Genomic DNA, 19,751 nt, shown 5'->3' with positions numbered 1-19,751 from the left:
GTTTTTAAAGCAGTTCTTGGTTCATATTAGCTACAGCTGTTTCAGACCATATGACCAGACAATATCCAAAAGTAAAAGAGATTCACTTTCAATCTCCTTCTTTCTCTCCCTCTTTCTCTCCTTTTGAAAAGCATCCTAGCAGACCCTGATTTAATCTTACTGCCCAGAATTTGGTAACATAGCTTTGCTAGATTGATCTCTGATAAAATAAATGAAATTACCACAGTTGGTTTAGATTAATCATCTAACTTGGTTTAGATATCAAGAATTAACAAAATTATTTTTAAAAAATGACCATTGCATTGATTAGTAATGCTTGGAAAATATCTAAGCAAACAAAGTACACCACAATACTAGCTATTGTTAAAATTTCAGTTGTATATAAGAACTGCAAGGAAATTTGAATGATTTGTTATCAATTTTCATAGCAAATAAAAGATTAACGGCGGTCTATTGAAGGAGTGCCTCATTCCTATTTCACCTCACATTCCTCCCCAATGTGAGGCTCTCGTCAGCAACAGTCTTTCAGAGCAGGAAGGCAAAATGAGCCCTATTTGACATCTCGTGTTCATGGTGTTTTCATGTCCTAGCAACTAGTAAACCAATGTACCTGGCTGTGTAATTTTATAGAACTTATGGTTTGGAACATTCTATTATAAATTGCACATAGAATTCTATTGCATTATGCTAAGCCATGCCTAGTTTTTCACCTGTAGTTACCAGGATGAAATATTTATCAGAGATTGAGAATAAAGTATTTTTCAGTTTATATTGTTCATAATATGTCATTACTCTTCACATTTATAAACATATTGATCAGTTTACGTGAAAAATTAGCTCATGCCTACAATTCCATTAGATAGAGAATTCTAATATGGGTAAGAAAGTGTCAGTCCTGCCTACTGATAGGACTAAATACTAAAGATGCTCCTTATCAATTGCTTGACAAGTGATTTTTGGATTAATGTCCCTGGACATCCTAAAATTTGGCAACAAGCCCTCATAGCTGATGTCAATATTGCTTTTTTTTTTTAACACAGGGTATTTTAAGATATTTATATTAGTTTAGCTTTTTTTCTGCTGTACTCTGCTAAAAACAATCCTGATATAAAAGAAAATGGACTGGTGACTAGAAGCAAGTTCTAAAAGATTATGGCTATCTGATATTATTTTATACTCCTCACTTTTTTTATTTTGGGAAAATGACTTCTTAAAATGAATAGAGATGAAAAGGGGAAAATCTTTAACAGAAATATGAGAAAATAAAAAGCTTACTCTACTGAATTGCTGTTTTCTCAACAAATTATAGCATTATTGTGCTTATTCTGCATTTATATGAATAAACTCATAAAATGTATAAAAATACTCAAGGGGAGAAATAAATTAGTTTTAGTGTATAATAACAGCTCTCATATTGGTTCGTATTTTACTTGACCAGCATAGCAGTTGAAAAGCCCAGTGGGAAGAGCTGTATATATAAGACTATCTTCCAATAAAAGATGTGCAACTTTTTAAATCTCTTGCCTCAGTCAAATCCTTTATTTCTGTATAATGTGAAATAATCTGTGAGTATAACTTTCTCAGGCTGTTCCAGGAGTGGAATCCAAAAATTAGATATATTTTGTGAATCATATTTATCGGCATATTTTCATAGTAAATTTTGCTTCAAAAGAGGAAAAGATAGACTGACAACATGTCTCTCAATATTAACAATGGAAGCCAGATAACAGTGGAATGCTGTTTTTCAGTATGCTGAAAGAAAGTAACGAAAGGTAAGGAATTCTACTCCTTTTGAAAGAACTTTTATAAAGTTAGGGTTAAGCAAAAATGTTTTCAGAATGAAATTATTTGCTACAAGCAGAGTCTCACTGAAGAAATTCTAAAACACATACTCATGATAAAGAGACATTAATTGAGACTGAACTGCAAGAAGGAATGAAGAGCAAAGTTGTACATACGTGATACACATAAATAAATACTGACAGCATAAAAGATTAATTGTAATAATGTATATAGTTGGGTGAAAATAAATGAAGCAACCTTAAAATCACAATAACATTAAGCCTGACAATTCATGAATGTATATATAATGTTAGAATGTTCTCAATCACTTATATTATCTAGGAGGAAAAAAATGCTATTTCCTAACTTTAAACTCATATAAATTAAACTTGCAATTATAATTTCTTGGATAATCACAAAAAAATAAATTAAAAATACATGGTGAGGGGCTGGGTCCGTGGCCGAGTGGTTAAGTTCATGAGCTCTGCTTTGGCAGCCCAGGGTTCAGATCCTGGGCGCGGACATGGCACCGCTCAGCAACCCACGTTGAGGTGGTGTCCAACATGCCACAACTAGAAGGATCCTCAACTAAAGTATACAACTATGTACTGGGGGAATTTGGGGAGAAAAAAAAATGCATGGTGAATGACTTCTTTTCTGGTATTGTTGGACCTCAAATCTCTTTCTTGCCCATACTTTGTTCTGCTCAGTATTTCAGGGGAGACGATACCTCTAGACTCCATTCCCATTTCCTGCCTACCGTATCAGCCAACTTTTTGCTGTATTCAACCAATGGAACATACTGAAGAGCTTAAGGACAGGAAAAAGAGGGAAGCCTGCATATTTCTCTTTCCCACTCTCTGAACCAGGCAATATATTTGGAAGCAGCTTAGTCTCCTCCATGGTTCCAAATCTTGCCAGAGTGGCCCAACACAGCTCCTGCTTCTGCTGAATAACCCTAGCATCTGGGCTCCAGTGACACTGCCTCCTATGTTAGCATCCATACCCCAGGTGTGGTAAATTCTGGTTTGCCACATTTTCTGCCCTTTGGCCTCAGATATTCCATCACTTGGGTAATCAATTTCCTGAATCAATTTTACAATTAAAAAATACAAAGATTGTTTTCTAGATCTAAGTTGAATTCAAACTTGTAGAACAATAGAATAATAGAACAGAATAGTTAATTGAATAGATAAATAGGATAATAAAAAATAATTGGCATTTTTTAGTCCAGTAATTGAAAAATAGTTCTATATGATAATTCTTATAACAGTTACAAATTCTAGATAAAATATTTAACATAAAAACTGTATAATAGTATGGCAGAGAGTCCAAAAATGGGCAGAAACTAAAGGGCATTTTACCCTTGAAAGAAAAAAGCACACTGGGTAATATTCACTTCTGTATGGCTTTTTCCTGAAGGCACTCCTGAGTCAATAATGTGGGTCTGTCAACACTCAAATAGAGAGCGACAGTACTTTGGCTTGAAGTGTCAGAGTTTGGGGCTTCCAAATCAGCTGGAAAGCAAGGGAGAAAATCCTGTACAGAGGATTTCCAACAGGGGAAATCCCTAAATCTTTATTTAAACTCCTTCCAAATCCATGGTTGTACACTGAGTTGCACACGGGTCAGGGAGACACCAAGGCACCCAGAAGAAAGGGACATGGAGGGCTAAAGGACAGAGCAGAGATTTCAGCTGTTGAATGCGAAGGTGAGCTAGAGCTTTTCGTTTGAGTCCAAATAAGTTATACACACTTGGTAAACACCCCAGCATTACACAAACACACCAAAACAAAGCATAAAATCAAACCTCCCCAGGATCTAAGTGATCAGACAATAATTTAACTGCTATGTCAAGACTCAGCACTAATAAATCATGATACCATACTTCAAAATCTTTATAATATATTGTCCTCAATAGTCAGTGTACATTAAAAAAAATGACTAAATCTGCAGACAACAGCTACAGATTATATTTGACGGGACTTTTACTTTATCCGCTGGTGAAAGTGCTCCTCCTTTAGCAATTAGGACATTGAACTCTGCTGAGCCCGGATTTGTGGGACCACTTTTACTTCTACTCCTTGAATCCTAAACTCACGTATTTTTTCTACTGGAATACAGTACCACAGAAAGTTCTTTGTCTCAATGTCTGTATTGCTTCCTGGGGTGTGGTATCCTATCTGAGCTGGTGCTTCAACTTTGTCTTCAACAGGCTGTTCCAATGTTCTATTAGGCCACCATGTTCTGGGTGAAATGACCAGAGTATCCTATGCTCATTGGCTCACTTCATACCTCCTTTGCTGTATGAAAGGTCCCCTGGTTGGGTGTGATGTATGTGATATTATGTGAGTTGCCATGCCAATGGTCAAACACTTCTTAAGCTTACAGACAGAGGTGTGGGCTGAGGCTCTGTAGACAGGAAAAGTAAACTCATAGTGTTTCCATGAGGACCAATTTCTGGCTTTTCCTTATGTCTTTACTCCAAACATCTTCCCTTTGATCTTCTGATCTTTTCGTTCTAGCCCCCTGACCACTTGCCAAGCCATTCACTACTGCACATGATTCCATACATAATCTAACTCAGGGCACTTCTCTTTCCACACTAAGCAGATAGCAATTCGAAGGGTACATTTATCAGTTTGTTTGGTTGATTGTTTAGAGCCATATGATTAGTGTATTGATAAGTTTATCTGATTTTTAAATTTTCATCCTAAGAGTTTGGAATTCACAGATGCTTTAGCGATTGATTTGACAACAAGAAAAATGCCAACAGATTTGGTACCTCCTCTTTTACTGTGGTTAAGAATTATGAGTTTCTTTCTCAAGGAAAGAATTAATCTGATCATTACTACTACATAGAAATCATAGAAATTACATTCGTTTTTAATTTGGAAACTGGTGGTGGGAAAACGCTTTGTGCATGTTGAGATTTAAATAAGCACTCTCTTCTCTCACAACGAATTAAGATAAAAACTAATTATAGATTTCATTTTGTCCATGTGTACAAGAAACAAGTGATGATCACCTAATTAATAAATTAGTAAAATTAACAAAATCTGTGGAAACATATCAATCAACAAGATGAATTTAGGAGAAGGACACAAGAGCCCAGAGCAGCTATCAGCACCATAATGACGTGTGAGACCAACGGACAATATTAAGGGGGCCAGTGCAGCCAGTTAATGAGGCTGCCAAGGAACCAGCAGCTGCTGTGGGAAACTGTGGTTCACAGCTTGGCATCTGGGTCAGGGTTTGCCATATGCAGAGGAAAGTGACTAAGGATTTTAATGTGGTAGGGCAAATGGCACCTTTCCATCACTGCACAACCACCTTTAAAAGATGATTTTAAAAGGCTGCTTGCCATCCCTGTGAGAAGAGGTACTAATAAAATGATGTCAGTGCTTCAGAATATTTCTATAGATGAAAACTCAGAAAGAATTAAAATATTTTTATTACTTAAAGATATTTTCAAAAGCCCCCAATATTTTAATCCATAGTATATATATATATATATATATAGTATACATATATACATATATATATGGGAGGAGATAAGTTAAATGATAAGTATAATGAGATAAGTATACATGTATACATATATATATGGGAGGAAATAAGTTAAAATCCTTCACTAAAGCAAATTTCTAAATACTGTAAAGTTTAGCTATCATCATAGTCACTGTCAAATATAACCTAATTGTAACATTTGTGGCCCTTGTTTAAGGAGCCAGGCATACTTTCTTACTTTTTGCACAAGGAAATCCAAAATAGAGTAGAAATCAGAAACCCTGGGGTCTTGTTCTGATTCTACATATTATATGAATCCTTCAACCTCCTTAAGTCTTAATTTCTTATTTCTTAAAAATAGGATAAAGAGCCCAGCCCAGTGGGGTAGTGGTTAAGTTCACACGCTCCCCTTCAGCAGCCTGGAGTTCACAGGTTCAGATCCTGGGTGAGGACCTAGAACCACTCATCCATCCACACTGTAGCGGTGTCCCACATAAAATAGAGAAAGACTGGAACAGATGTGTTAGCTCAGTGACAATCTTCCTCACAAAAAAAAACAGAGGGAATAAAAAGTTAAGTTTTTCCTACTTAACGAACATTCATCAGGTGTTTAGGAAAGTGCTTGATTAGCATTTACCTAATACAAAGAAGGTTACCCTTATTTAATCCTCACAATTAGCTTAGGAGGTAGACAGGTCAATATGTTTTCACCATTTTACAGGACTAAGCCTAGAAAGCTTATTTGTCTTGCTTAATATAAAGTTTTAGCAGTGTGGAGGACAGACTGCAATCTGAGATTTGTCACTTTTAGTCCAGTTATTTTCCCACTAGTCCACGGTGTCTCCATAAACTGAGAAATTACTAGATAATATAATTATCCAAGCTATCAATATCTTCCGTCAATTCTATAAAACATTTTTTTTAAAAAGCAAATTCTACTAAGATTGATGATGTCAGGGTCAGTCACTCTAGGGGATGGGATAGACAAGGCTCCCAACTAGAAAACTGACTAGATAGAAGGACATCTAATTCAGAAAGTGAGACATGTCAAGTTTAAGGAGGTCACGTAAAATAAGGGAAACAAGCACGCAAGAGAAATATGAGTAGTCAAGGGGACACGTCCATGGATGAAACATCTGGAATCAGGATCCCAGATTGGGCAATTCGTATAAAATTTATCAGCATTTTAGGCAGGACAGCTGCACAAAAGGAGTGTAAGCTAACACATACTTGAAATAAAGATCCCCATTCACAGGTTAGAACAATTTCACCAAGACTTCAGTCAATATATTTGAAGTAAATATGTTTGAAATAAATATAAAAAAGGTCTGCATGCAGGCCCCGTGGCTGAGTAGTTAAGTTGGCACACTCTGCTTTGGCAGCCCAGGGTTTTGCTGGTTTGGATCCTGGGCATGGACCTGGCACCTTTCATTAAGCCATGCTCAGGTGGCATCCCACATAGCAGAGACAGAAGGACCTACAGCTAGAATATACAACTATGTACTGGGGGGCTTTGGGGAGAAGAAGGGAAAGAAAAAAAGAAGGTTGGCAACAGATGTTAGTTCAGGTGCCAATCTTTAAAAATAAAAGCGTTTGCTTTTTCTCTTTTGATGAAAACCAACAAAAAAAATGACCAGGCCTTTTGTGAAACACATTTGTGAAGTCTGCACGAGGAGCTCTATCATGTTTTTTACTCCAACAAGCCACCTGTATATTTCTGTATTTATATGTAGAAATAGTGCCATAATGTATGAGTCACTCATTTGAGTGCTAAACAAGTCATATTCAATATGTGTTTCCTGGAAACAAAAATCCAAACTGTTTTCGTTTGAAATGTGTTAAAAAAAATTCTGAAATATCACAATGTAGAACTTGTATATTCTAGGTAGTGAAAATAGATCAAGGGAGTTTTGTCAGAGCTTATATTCCAAATCAGAAAATGAATTTAATGTGTCCATTTTCAAATAAATTGAAGAAAAATATTAAATAAGAAGCACATATATTAGAAAGGAGAAGTAAGTTGGATTAAGTTGTCATTCATATTCAGTAGTTCCATAGTTACATTTCTGCAATCAATTATACAGATATACAAATATGTATGCGCAAAGATATGCATTCAAAGTTTATTACTACAGCATTATAAATAATAAGAAAGGTAGAATTCAATTCAGTCTTTAAAATAAATTATATGCGTGTGTGTGTGTGTTTATGTATATGTGGGCCGTATCGTGAACCATGTATCTCACTGTTACACTTCAGAAAGGTCACTCACAAGCACTGCTGTTGTACGGAAAGTGAGCCCATGTGATAGAGAGACCAGGTGAGACTATATTTTTTGACTGAGTCACATGTTGAACCCCAAAGAGTATAGATGCACAACTATTTAAGACCCCCCTAGTGAGCTCAGGTAACCAATTTCCTTCCTGATGTAGACTTTAGATGTCTCTTCTTGTTTACTGATCTCAGTCAGAAGCATCTCAGCCATTATAATAAATGTTCTAAGAACTATAGGAAAGGAATCATGAGTCTCAATCCAGTTCTCTCCCAGGTGTCTACTTGATTCTAAATTTCATAATTTAAAATTGATGCAAATTTTCCTTATCCCTTCACAACAGAAGGTATCTTGATGGCCCAGCCTTAGCTGGGCAGAAAACTTACCTATTATAGACACATAAAATGAAACATTGTTGGCAAATCCATTGATTGATATTCTTTAGTATTTTATATCACTGATTCCCAAATTTATTAGGAACATGCTTTTTTCTTCTTGTTGAGCTTGAAGAATAATAATCCATCAAAAATATGACAGATAACCTATGGGATAGAAAAGATGCCCCACCTTTTTATAAGTTCCAAAGAAGCTTGCTGAATATCATATTTTATGGAAAATATGATTTATATTATTAAAACTATGATCAAATAAGTCAATATTTTTCAATTTTCCTTCTAAGTGATGTTGATAGTGAGGCTTTATAATGATGATCTGTAAAAGAGGTATTTGTAAAAGAGAAGCCTGAGTTAATATATATTCCACAGGTATAAAGGAAATTAATATTTTCAATTCAGCTTAACTATATTTCATGGTTTACTTAATCTAAAATTTTTATATTTACTCTGTATTTTACATCTGTTATTGAGCCATTTAGAGTGTTGATGGACTCTGGACTAGAAGAGACATCATTCAGAACCAATTATCCCACGTACTGTTAAACATATGTTATTTCCAACTGACATAAGGTCACTTAAAAGGAAAAATATATCCATTTTGATTAGGTTTTACTATTTACTATTTACTATTGCATTTACTATTAGACCTTTGTGACGCTGATAAGAAAAAATGAATGTCATCAAACTTTGCAAATCAAGACCCTTACCATCAATGAAACAGGAAGAAACAAAGATTAACTTAAAGAAAACTTATTGTTTATTATTGAGATACACAAGCTTTGGAGAAAGAATCTATTCAGTGATACAGTTGTTTTTATCATAATTTAATACAGAAGTGTCTTTTTAGAAAATTGTTTCTTATCAGGAGGCATGTTTACATTTACAACAGATGAAAAGCAAATCTCGTTCATTAAAAGTAATAATGATAAATATCCTCATTTGCTCATTGGAAGTGCAAAATCAGATTGATTAGTGCCATGAGCTAATTAGTCTACAAAATTAGGAGTTTGTGGTCATGTCAAATAGATCTGAGTAAATAAATGAATGAGTGAATAAAGCTAATCAATTTCAATATGGGATGTTGCCTGAGAGACATAAAACAATTTCAGTTTGACAGAGAATACCTCAAAGTCATGCCAAACAATATATTCTGTCTTTGATCATATCATATGTAAAAGGTGATACATATTTGACTTTCTGAAATCATAATTTTTCAGGTAAATTAGTTAAAAATTGTTAACTTTTCCCACAAAATTATAGATTAGATATAGGGAGAACATCGAAAAAAATAGATAAAACATAGATACAATTCCCACATTTTGAAATGCATGGTTAAGCTTACAGGAAACTAAGACAAATTATTACAAACTAGAAACAATGAAAAAGCATAAATCCAGAGAGCTAGGATACCTCTGGATGTGGCCAGAGGGCATCTGTCAATCCCTGGTGGCTTGAAATCTGTAACGTTTTAATGCACTTTGTGAGAGGCCATTTCATGAAGCTGGGACTTACGAAAGGTAACACATTTATTGGGGAAAAAACACACACAGCGATGCTATTCAGATTCTTGCCTGCTATAGCCTTGAGGCAGAAGGATGTGGGGATGAAGGGAGATATGAAAACTCTCCCTGAGAATTCTTGACAAAATGGTGCCTTCCATAGAGAGGCTGAATTACCATATACATGATTCAAAAAGACTCAATTTAAAAATTCAAGCTAAAATGTTCCAGGATATTCAGCATTCCCCTAGCACCTGGCAAAAGGACAGGGCAAAGCTCCTGGATGAATGAGTTTAGAATGTGATATCAAATAATTCCTGAAATCTAGTTACAAGGAATATGACCTCACTCTTAAAAAACAGAGACAGAGATCAACATGAATAAGAATTTTTTTAAAAAAGCCACAGAACAGAATGCCGAATTTGTATCCATTACATAGAGAATATAAAATGCATATGTTCAATAAATTCATACAAATAAATGAAGGAGTTGAAAATTTGGATAAGAGGCAAGATGCTATAAAACAAATGGACACAATTGACAATTATAAAAATCCTTACTAAAGGAAAAATGAATTTAAAAATTTATAGATGGGCCAGCCAATCATAAAATTGACAAAGAAAAGATATACAATGGAGCAGAGAGATGAAGAAATAAGAAATTATATGAGATTAAGAGATATGGAGGAGAGCATTTTAAAAAATCAAAATGCATCTAATTAATTACTAGAAGGAGATTACTGAGAAAAGGAAGAAAGATCAGTGCAAAGGAAATCACGATTAAGAATATTGCAGAACTGTTAAATACATCAAACCTCATATTCATGAAACCAATGAGCCTTAACATGATAAGTGACACGCCCTTAGAAAAAAACATTTGATGCATCAGAGTAAAACCAAAATCAACGATTTTTTCCTCCAAAAAAGTCTTAAAAGCATTAATGCTTTTAATAGAATAAAAAAGAAAAACAGCCTGACGTTATTAACCACCTGATGGAAAATCACGTCATTATTTATGAGGTAGTCTTGTCAATATCTAATGTATATCTGATCCAACCACCAATTTACAGAAAATACAGAAGACAGAAGGACCTATTAAACTATAACATAGTGAAACAATGGACAAAATTCATAAATGAAAAATTGAAACTATACACTTCCATTAACACAGTTTGAATTCTACTGAAATTACAATAGCGTAAAACAAATTTTAATCATAAATTAACTAATGTATAAAAGTAAACTTTAAAGACTTTATACTCAGAGCAAGATTTCAATACAGTAGATTTAGTTATTAACAAATATCGACTATCTATGTCAAGCATAAGTGTGGTGAGTGCTGGATTTAGAAATGTGAATAAGTCATGGACATTTTTCACAGGGACCTCAGCCTGAGAGGAGAAGCATATGACTGAAACAGAACATGAGAAGTTCCATAAGGTATAGTATTGGTGCAACTGAGAGACTGATCCATTCTCAATTGATTTTTTATTTTTTGTAAGGGAAAGAAATCAGGACAGTCTTCTTCGATCAAACTGTCAAAAGATAATCGTAAATCTTCCAAGCAAATGACTAGGGGTGATGCATGCCAGGCAGAGAGGTAAAAACATGTTCAAGACACAAGGAGTGAAACATTGGAGTGTGTTGGGGGTCTATTTGGTGAGTGATACTACATTTATACAGTAAACATTCAGGAGTACACGTGAGTGGTGAAATAGTACATAGACACGTTTAGATATTTCTAGACTATGGAAGAGTTTGAACTTCAGTTACTTCAACTTGTTACCAATGATACAAAACTAAATTCATCTCCGAGTTTTAGCTTTATGTCTTGTATCACTTCCTAACTTCCTGACTGGCAATTTCAGAATAGGAACCCTCCACATTATCTATGTAAGATGTCCTCAGTCTCACCTCTCCTACTAAAACTGGTGCTCCTGAAGGCTCTTTCTGCACTTTACGGGCAGAAAAGCAGGGATTTTAGCTCATCAGTTTCCTTCTGCCTTTCTTCTGGGGGTTCTCTTGATTTAAAGGTTTCAGCTTTGCAGCAGAACAGCCAGTCCTGTTGCATGATTCTAAAATATCACGTAATGTGATTGTTCCCTCACACCTGCTTACTGATGGCTTTCTGGTATTTCTGTTTGAGCTCCCAGCCTCTTTATCTTACTCCACAGATCATTTAAAATAGTTTCTTCCTCACTGTCAGATCCGTTAATTTCTTTTTCCCCCTATTGTTTTTGGGGTGTGTGTGAGGAAGATTGGCCCTGAGCTAACATCTGTTGCCAATCCTCCTCTTTTGCTTGAGGAAGATCATTGCTGAGCTACCATCTGTGTCAATCTTCCTCTGTTTCATGTGGGATGCCATCACAGCATGGCTTGATGAGTGGTGCTAGGTCCATGCCCGGGATCTGAACCTGTGGACCCCAGGCTGCTGAAGTGGAATGTGTGATCTCAACCAACACGCCACTAGGCTGGCCCCACTTTTCCCCCTATTTTTGAATTCTCAAAATAGGTCAAAGTTTTAGTCAACCAATACCAAACTAAGCAAATGTGTCCAACAGCTCTCAACCATTTATGTTTCCTCTACCTGTGACCTTTGTACCACTGCTTTTGCCTGGTTTTGTTAGTGAGAGGAGTTTTAGTGACTTGGTTCTTGGCAGTGTAAAGGGATCTACAAGCTGTATTTCATATTCCATTCTGATAATTTATTTCTTTGCATTGTCTCTAGACATACAAAAACACTTCTACCTTTTTTTCCATATCAAAAACTGGAGTACCAGTGATTATTTTTATCAGTAATTCAATTAAATTAAGCCACTTTATTTCCTATTTCCCTTTCAGAGAAAAATAGCATTTGAGCAGAATGATATCCATTGTGGAAATATGGAACATTGCCATCAACACATCAATTTAACATAATTTGATAACACTGAAATTTGATCAAAGTTCAAAGTTTCATTGTTTTTTTCAAATCACTGTTACCCATATTTCACTTTTGCCTTTTGGAAAAGCAAGCAACTAATAGAAGACTGGAGTGTGCATTATACCAGCTGTTATCAGATATAAGTGCTAAAACATTGTCAGCTTAGAAATTAAAATTCCTGGCAGATTGCAAAGCTTTCTTTTCTAAGCATTAGAATTACCTTTCCATTTCAAATAAGGAAAATGACTTTGACCCCATTCTAACACTTATTACCAAGAACACTTCAGAAAATGGATTAGTCAAAATATGGTTTGTCTTCGTTAGTATTCCCTACATTATGTAATAACTAATGATTTCTATTACTAATCGTATTACTAAACAGGTCTTACTTGGAAGCTTCATGACAATTTTTAGACATTCTTTTGTTTTAATTGCTGTACAGAAAAGAAAATTTTATTATGTAATAATACCTTCTTTCAGTCAGTTGGCAAAATAAATTAGTTACCCACTGTGTGAATAATACTGTGGTGGACACATTTGGCAGGATACAAAGGGAGGAAATCACATTTTCCTTCTCTTTCCTGAAGTTCATAAGATAGTTGCAAAGGCTGAGTGTAGTCAAGAGAAACAGACTTCTGGGTCCCTGAGGAGATCTCAAAGAATTACTCTGAAGCAGATATAGTTTCTTGTTGAAATAGATTCCTCATGAATTATAAAGATCAGTAGTTTTGTTGAAAGAATGCAATTTTTTGATTAATAAATCATAAACCAAATTAAATTTTTCTTGAAATATTTATAGCCCTGGATTTGTATCCAAAGTTTCTAACTTTTGTGATCAAATCTTAGAGGAATGGATTTTAGTCAAGGACCCCAGCTGAAATTGAAAAATGGGAAAATTTAAAGAAAATTGGTTTCAGAATCAGATAGGGTGGGATTAGCGCACTGGCTGTAGTACTCACTAGCCATGTGCTCTTGGACAATTTGTTGTCCATTCCAACCTTTGGTTTCATTCTCTGCAAAATGAATTTGGTAATATAGACTTTCCAAGACTGAAATGAAGCTTACAGGTGATATTTATATTAAAATCATGACACAATGCAGAAGTTAAATAAATTATAGCTCTTATTATTTCTATGCTGAATAGGGAAATACTGAAATGTTAATTAATATTTGAAAACAACTAGATATTTGAAATCATTGAGATCATTGCTTTTAAATGGTTTTATAATTGTCTCCTTTGCTTTTTGCTTTTGTCATCATCTTCTCATCAACAGATCACTTGGCTTCCAGATACAGGTTCAGCTCTATTGCCAACAGTGAAGCAGTTCTGTCCTTTAGAAGAATTTTAAGAGATTTGGACACACTGTATGAAATCAAACTTTCTGTTTTCTTCTGAATTTGTGTTCCCAGTTCTCAGAACTTACCTCTTGTCTTGCTCCTAAGGGCAATTTAGTTTAGTTGTTAAGAGCAGGATCTCTGGAGGTGATGCAGTTCACACATGGCAGCCTTTGAGGCACAGGGAACACTGCAGAGGAGTTGAGAACATGCCTGGAGAGACAATTAGGGAATAATGTAATTCTGTTTTCCCCCCTATTTACTGATAAGGAAATAAGACTGATAATCTGAAATATAACATAGACATGATGATCTATATTTGAACAAGGCTTTTCAAAATATTTCTCATAGCAGAATGATATTCCAGCAGAACTGATATCAGATTTTATAGGAGTTTTCCTGGCTTTATTATTTATTCCCTAAGCCCAATCCATTTTTGTACCAAGAGAAGAAAACTACTTCCACCGAGTTTAATAAATAAATGGAGACAATCATGTACTTTAGGATGCCTGAAGTGGAATAGAATGGAACTCTGCTGGTCTCTCTATATTTGAAATATTTATCAGTGAGTTTGCATGAGAAAATCGATGTATGCTTCCGATGTTTTTAGGACACATTAATTTTAAGAGAGAGCTAATGTGTTTATTGACAAAATTGGTATTACAAAAATTCCCAATATGGTGAAAGTAATCAAATGGAGATTTACTGGAGATTTTATTTATATACCCACATACCCCTACCCCTCTTCCCAGGTTTAAAAGATAAACTGCAGAAAGAAGGGTAGAGAGATCCATTTATTTATTTACTTTGTGAGGAAGATTGGCCCTGAGCTAACATCTCTGCCAGTCTTCCTCTATTTTATGTGGTATGCTGCCACAGTGTGTCCTGACAAACAGTGCCAGATCTGTGCCTGGGATCTGAACCTGAGAACCTAAGGCCATTAAAGCAGAGTACACGAACTTAACCACTATGCCTCCGGGCCAGCCCCATGAGATCCATTTATTAATAATGATATGTGATACTAGACTTAGAGACTTTAGTTGCATATATATTCTATTGTGCCAAAAGTGTGGTATAATTGCAAGGAAAATAATGTGATCTTATATTGCCTCAAAACTCACAGAAATATCAGAGAAAAGGAAAAGATATGACCAAAATAATTCTAATGATAAGAATATGTATTTTAGGAAGTAAGAGAAACAGGGCAGAGAAAGAAATGTGAGATAAGAAAGGATAGAAAGACATGAGGGCACCGAGTTTTCAAAAGATAACAGAAAGAAAAGTGTAGGCATTTCGGAATAGCTAAAATACTATCATTTGAAATAGGAATTCAATTCTGAAAGCTTTTGAAAGTTACAACCAGAACCAATAGGTGAAAGAAACAAAAATATCTGAACAAAAAATTTCTGGATCAATATAAATAGCAAATGCTATTGTTTTCCTCCATTTAAAAAATTAAGCTATAGTTTACATACAGTAGAATTAGTCACATAAGTGTAGAGTTCTACAAGTTTTGAAAAACCTTATTGTCATATATAACCATCACCGCAGTCAAAATATAGAACAGCTCTATCACCCCTCCCCAACTTGTTTTATTTCCCGTTGTAGATAGTACCTATCATTACTTACAATACTTGGTTTCTTAGAATGTCCAGGCTGCTACAATGAAAATACCATAGACTCAAGTGCTTATAAACAACAGAAATTTATTTCTCATAGTTCTGGAGACTGGGAAGTCCCAGATCAAGGTGCCAGGAGATTTTGTGTCTAGTGAGGTTCTACTTCCTGGTTCACAGACAGCAGTCTTCTTGTGTCCTTGCAGGTCAAGGGGAAGGGAGCTCTCTGGGGTCTCTTTTATGGTCACTCATCCCACTCATGAGGGCTTCACCCTCACGAGTTGATCACCTCCCAAAGGCCCCTCCTCCAAATACCAGCACCTTGGGGATAAGGTTTCAACATACGCATTTGGTGGGGGGGACACAAATATTCAGTCAATAGTACCTGGCAACAATAACTGCTTTCTGTCTCTACAGTTTAGCGCTTAGAGAGATGTCATATAAATGAAAGCATAGAGTATGTATCCTTTGAAATAGGTTTCTATCACTAACAATAATGCATTTGAGATTCATCCATATTTCTATGTTTCAGTAAATCATTCCTTTTTATTGCTCAATAGTATGTCATTATACACATTAACCAGAGTTTGTTTATTCATTTACCTCTAAAAGATATCTTGGTTACTTCCAGTTTGGGAGTATTATAAATGAAATCTCTATAAACGTTCATGCACGGGTTTTTGTATGGGAAATACCTAGAAGTGGGGTTGCCGGGTCATAGGTAAATGTATGATTAACTTTGTAAGAAACTGCTAAACTATTTTCCAAAATGTCTGTACCATTTTAAATTACCGTCAACAGTGCATGAAGCTCAAGCTGCTCTGAATCTTGATCAGCTCTTGATGTTAGATTTTTAAAAAATTTTTGGCAATTCTAATTATGGTTTCTATTTACGTTTACTTAGTAAATGATGAGGTTGAACATATTTTTAAGTGTTTATTTGACATCCATTTATCTTCTTTGGTGGAATATTTATTCAAATCTTTTTCCCTTTGGGAGGTGGTGTTTGTTTTATGACTGAGTTTTGAGAGTTTTTTGTATGTTTTAGACACAAACCCTTTTTCGGTTTTGTGTAATGTGTACACTGAAACATTTTCTTCCAGTCTGTGATTTGTCTTTTCATTTCTTTAATAGAGTATTTTGAAGAGTAAAATTTCTTAATTTTCTTGAAGAAAAAAATCGTTAATATTTCCTTTTATAGTTTGTGCTTTTGATGTGAAAGGAATCTGTAACTAACCATGGTTTAAAGATATTCCCCTGTATTTTCTTCTAGATGTCTTACAGTTTTGTTTTACATTTCAGCTTATGATCCTCTTTGGCTTAACTTATATAGGTTGTGAGGTCTAGATTGAAATTCATTTTTCTACATAAGGATATCAAATTGTTCCAGCACAATCTGTTGAAAAGAACAAAATTTCTGTTTCGAATTTCCTTTGCACTCTTTTCATACATGAATTGACCATATAGGAGTGAGTCTGTTTCTGCATTCTGAATTCTGTTTCATTCATGTATATGTATATCCTTTCTCCAATATCACATTGTCTTAACTATTTATGTTGTCTGGAAATCAAGTAATGTGTCCTCTAATCTTGTTTTTCTTTTTCAAAATTGTTTTAGATATTTTACTTTATTATATTTTCCCATATTAATTCTTGAATAGGCTTGCTTATTACTATTTTAAAAAGTGCTGCTAGGATTTTGCTTGTAATTGTGTTGAATATATAGATTGCTTTGGGGGAGAAGGGGAATATTAACAATATTTAGAGTTCTGATCCACGAACATATCATATTTTTTCAGTTATTTATGCATTTTTACAAATTTGTTTTGTCAGCATTATGTCTTTTTCAGCATATAGAACTTGCACATGTTTTGAAATACTTAAATCTAAGTATTTCATGTTTTATTAATGCTAGTATAATTGGTTTAGTCATATTATATCAATTTTCAACTTTTCATTGCTTGAATATATAAATACCACGATTATTAAAATTGATCTTGCATTGTGTGCAAATGAGAAACTCACTTATTATTTGTAGTATGTTTTGGTAGATTCCTTGGGATTTTTTGCATAAGAAATTATCTTGTCTGAGAATAGGGATATGTTTATTTCCTTGTTTCTAATCCTGATGTCTTTATTTTTATTGCTCTATTGCATTGACCAGGACTTTATGGCAATGATGAGTTGGAGTGGTGAGAATGGACATGGTTGCCTTTTTACTGATCTTAGACAGAAAGCATTTAATATTTTATTAAGTATAATGTAGCTGCAGATGTTTGTAAAAGTGCTTTATCAAATTGAGGAGCTTTCCTTCTTTTCCTTGTTTGCTGAGTGTTTTATCATGAATGGATGTTGAATTTTTCAAATGTTTGTTTCCCTTCGTCTATTGCCGGACGCTGTCCTGCAACTGCTGCAGCCCAGTGACAAATCGGGGCACACGAAGCACGGGAGTTGCAAAGCAACCCCTGCAGGAACGGCCGAGGGTCCTCTCTGTTCAATCTGCTGTTATTAGTTGCTGTATTGGCTCTCTTCATGACGCGCGTGCTTACCTGGGGGAATCTGCTAGGAAAGGTGAATTTCACTGTAAAAGACAAGAAAGACCCTCTTCTGACTAACACTCCTTCAACATCCCCAGGGCCCTGCCGAAGAAAGAGGGTTAAAAGGTCAGATGTCTCGGTGTGGGAGTTGTATAAGAGGATGTGGGGACCTGTATGTGCCTGGTCTAGACGTACCTTGGCTCACCTTTGCCCCAAGGCCTGTTCCGTCCAGCATAACCTGAGTCTCGCCCCCTGCAAAGAATACTGTAGAGATCTATAAATATTAACTGCACTTACCCAGAAAATGAGAAGAACAACTCTTTCCCAAAACTGAATAAGGTAAGTAACCTTTAGAAATTGCGGATGACTCAAATAAATTAAGGAAGTAAAATTATATCATGGGGAAAAACCCAGCTACTTCAGGGGAGAAAATAGATGTACCCCAGACACTTATGTAATCCTCAAAATATATATAAACACATGCTTGACAATAAAGACTTGAGACTTGATTTCACCAACCTGGTGTGCAGTCTCATTCGCTTCCCTTCTCCTACGCCGTTCATCCCTCAGGAACCTGGACTCTGCTGGAGCTGAATTCTGGCAATCTATTAGTATTTTTGTATTTTTTCCTTTAGTCTATTGATATGATGAATTACTTTGATAGATTTTCAAATGTTGAGCCAGCCTTGCATTCTTAAAATATACACCACTTGCTCTTGTTGTATTATCTATTTTAAATGATGTTGTATTTAATTTGTTTGCATTTTTGAGGATTTTTTCATTTACGATCATGACATATATTAGAATATAGTTCCTTTTACTTATGTCTTTGTCTTATTTTAATATCAGCGTAATACAAGATTCATAAAGTCTGTTGGGAAGTGTCCCCTTTTCTATGTTCTGGAAGAATTTTTGGAGGACTGGTGTTATTTTTTCTCTTAAATATTTGGTAAAATTTGCCAATGAAACTATTTGGGTCTCAAATTTTCTGGGGAAGTTACTAACTAAAAATTCAGTTTATTTAGAAGGTATAAATACAAGTTTATCTATTTTTTCCTGAGTGACCCATTTCATTGTGATTTCCAATTTGTATATTTCATCTAAGTTATCAAATTTGGGGGCATAGAGCTGTTGTTTGAATTTCTTTGTTATACTTTAATGCCAATGACGTAAGTAGTGATGTCCCCTCTTTTATTCCTGTTATTTATAATTTGTGACTTCTCTATTTCCTGGTTAATGTTACTGGAGGATTATCAATTTTATTGATTTTTTTCCAAGAGGTAACTTTTTTTCATTGATTTCCTATGTTAATTTTTTCTTTTCAATTTTATTGAATTCTGCTCTTACCTTTATTATGTTTCTCTAAATTTGGGTGTTTATTTTGACTTCTTTTGAGAGTCTTAAGATCGTAGTTTGATTTATTATTATGAAACCTTTCCTATTTTCTAATATAAGCATTTAATGATATAAAATTTCATTTAATCATTGCTTTAGCAGCATCCCACAAATTCTAAAATGTTGTATTTTATTTTTATTCATTTCAAAATACTTGTAAATTTCTCATAAGACTTCCTCCTTGACCCTTGGGTTATTTAGAAGTGTATTCTTTAATTTTCATTTATTTGGGGATTTTCCAGATATTTATTACTGATTCCTAGTTTAATTCCATTGTGATTTGAGATTATACTTTGTATGACTTCTATTCTTATGAATATGTTAAGACTTGTTTTAAGACATAGAATATGGCCCATCTTGGTGAATGTTCCTTGTGCACTTGAGAAGTGCTATTGACTGGATAGAGTGTTTTATAGATATCAATTAGGTCAAGTTTGTTGACAGTGTTGTTTTACTCATTCTTACTCTTCAGTGATTTACTAACAAGTT

The sequence above is a fragment of the Equus przewalskii genome, chromosome 8 (genome assembly GCF_037783145.1).
Source record: "Equus przewalskii isolate Varuska chromosome 8, EquPr2, whole genome shotgun sequence".
Classification (NCBI taxonomy): Eukaryota; Metazoa; Chordata; class Mammalia; order Perissodactyla; family Equidae; genus Equus; species Equus przewalskii.
The sequence above is the reverse complement of the archived record's forward strand: the minus strand, read 5'-3'. Positions refer to the sequence as shown.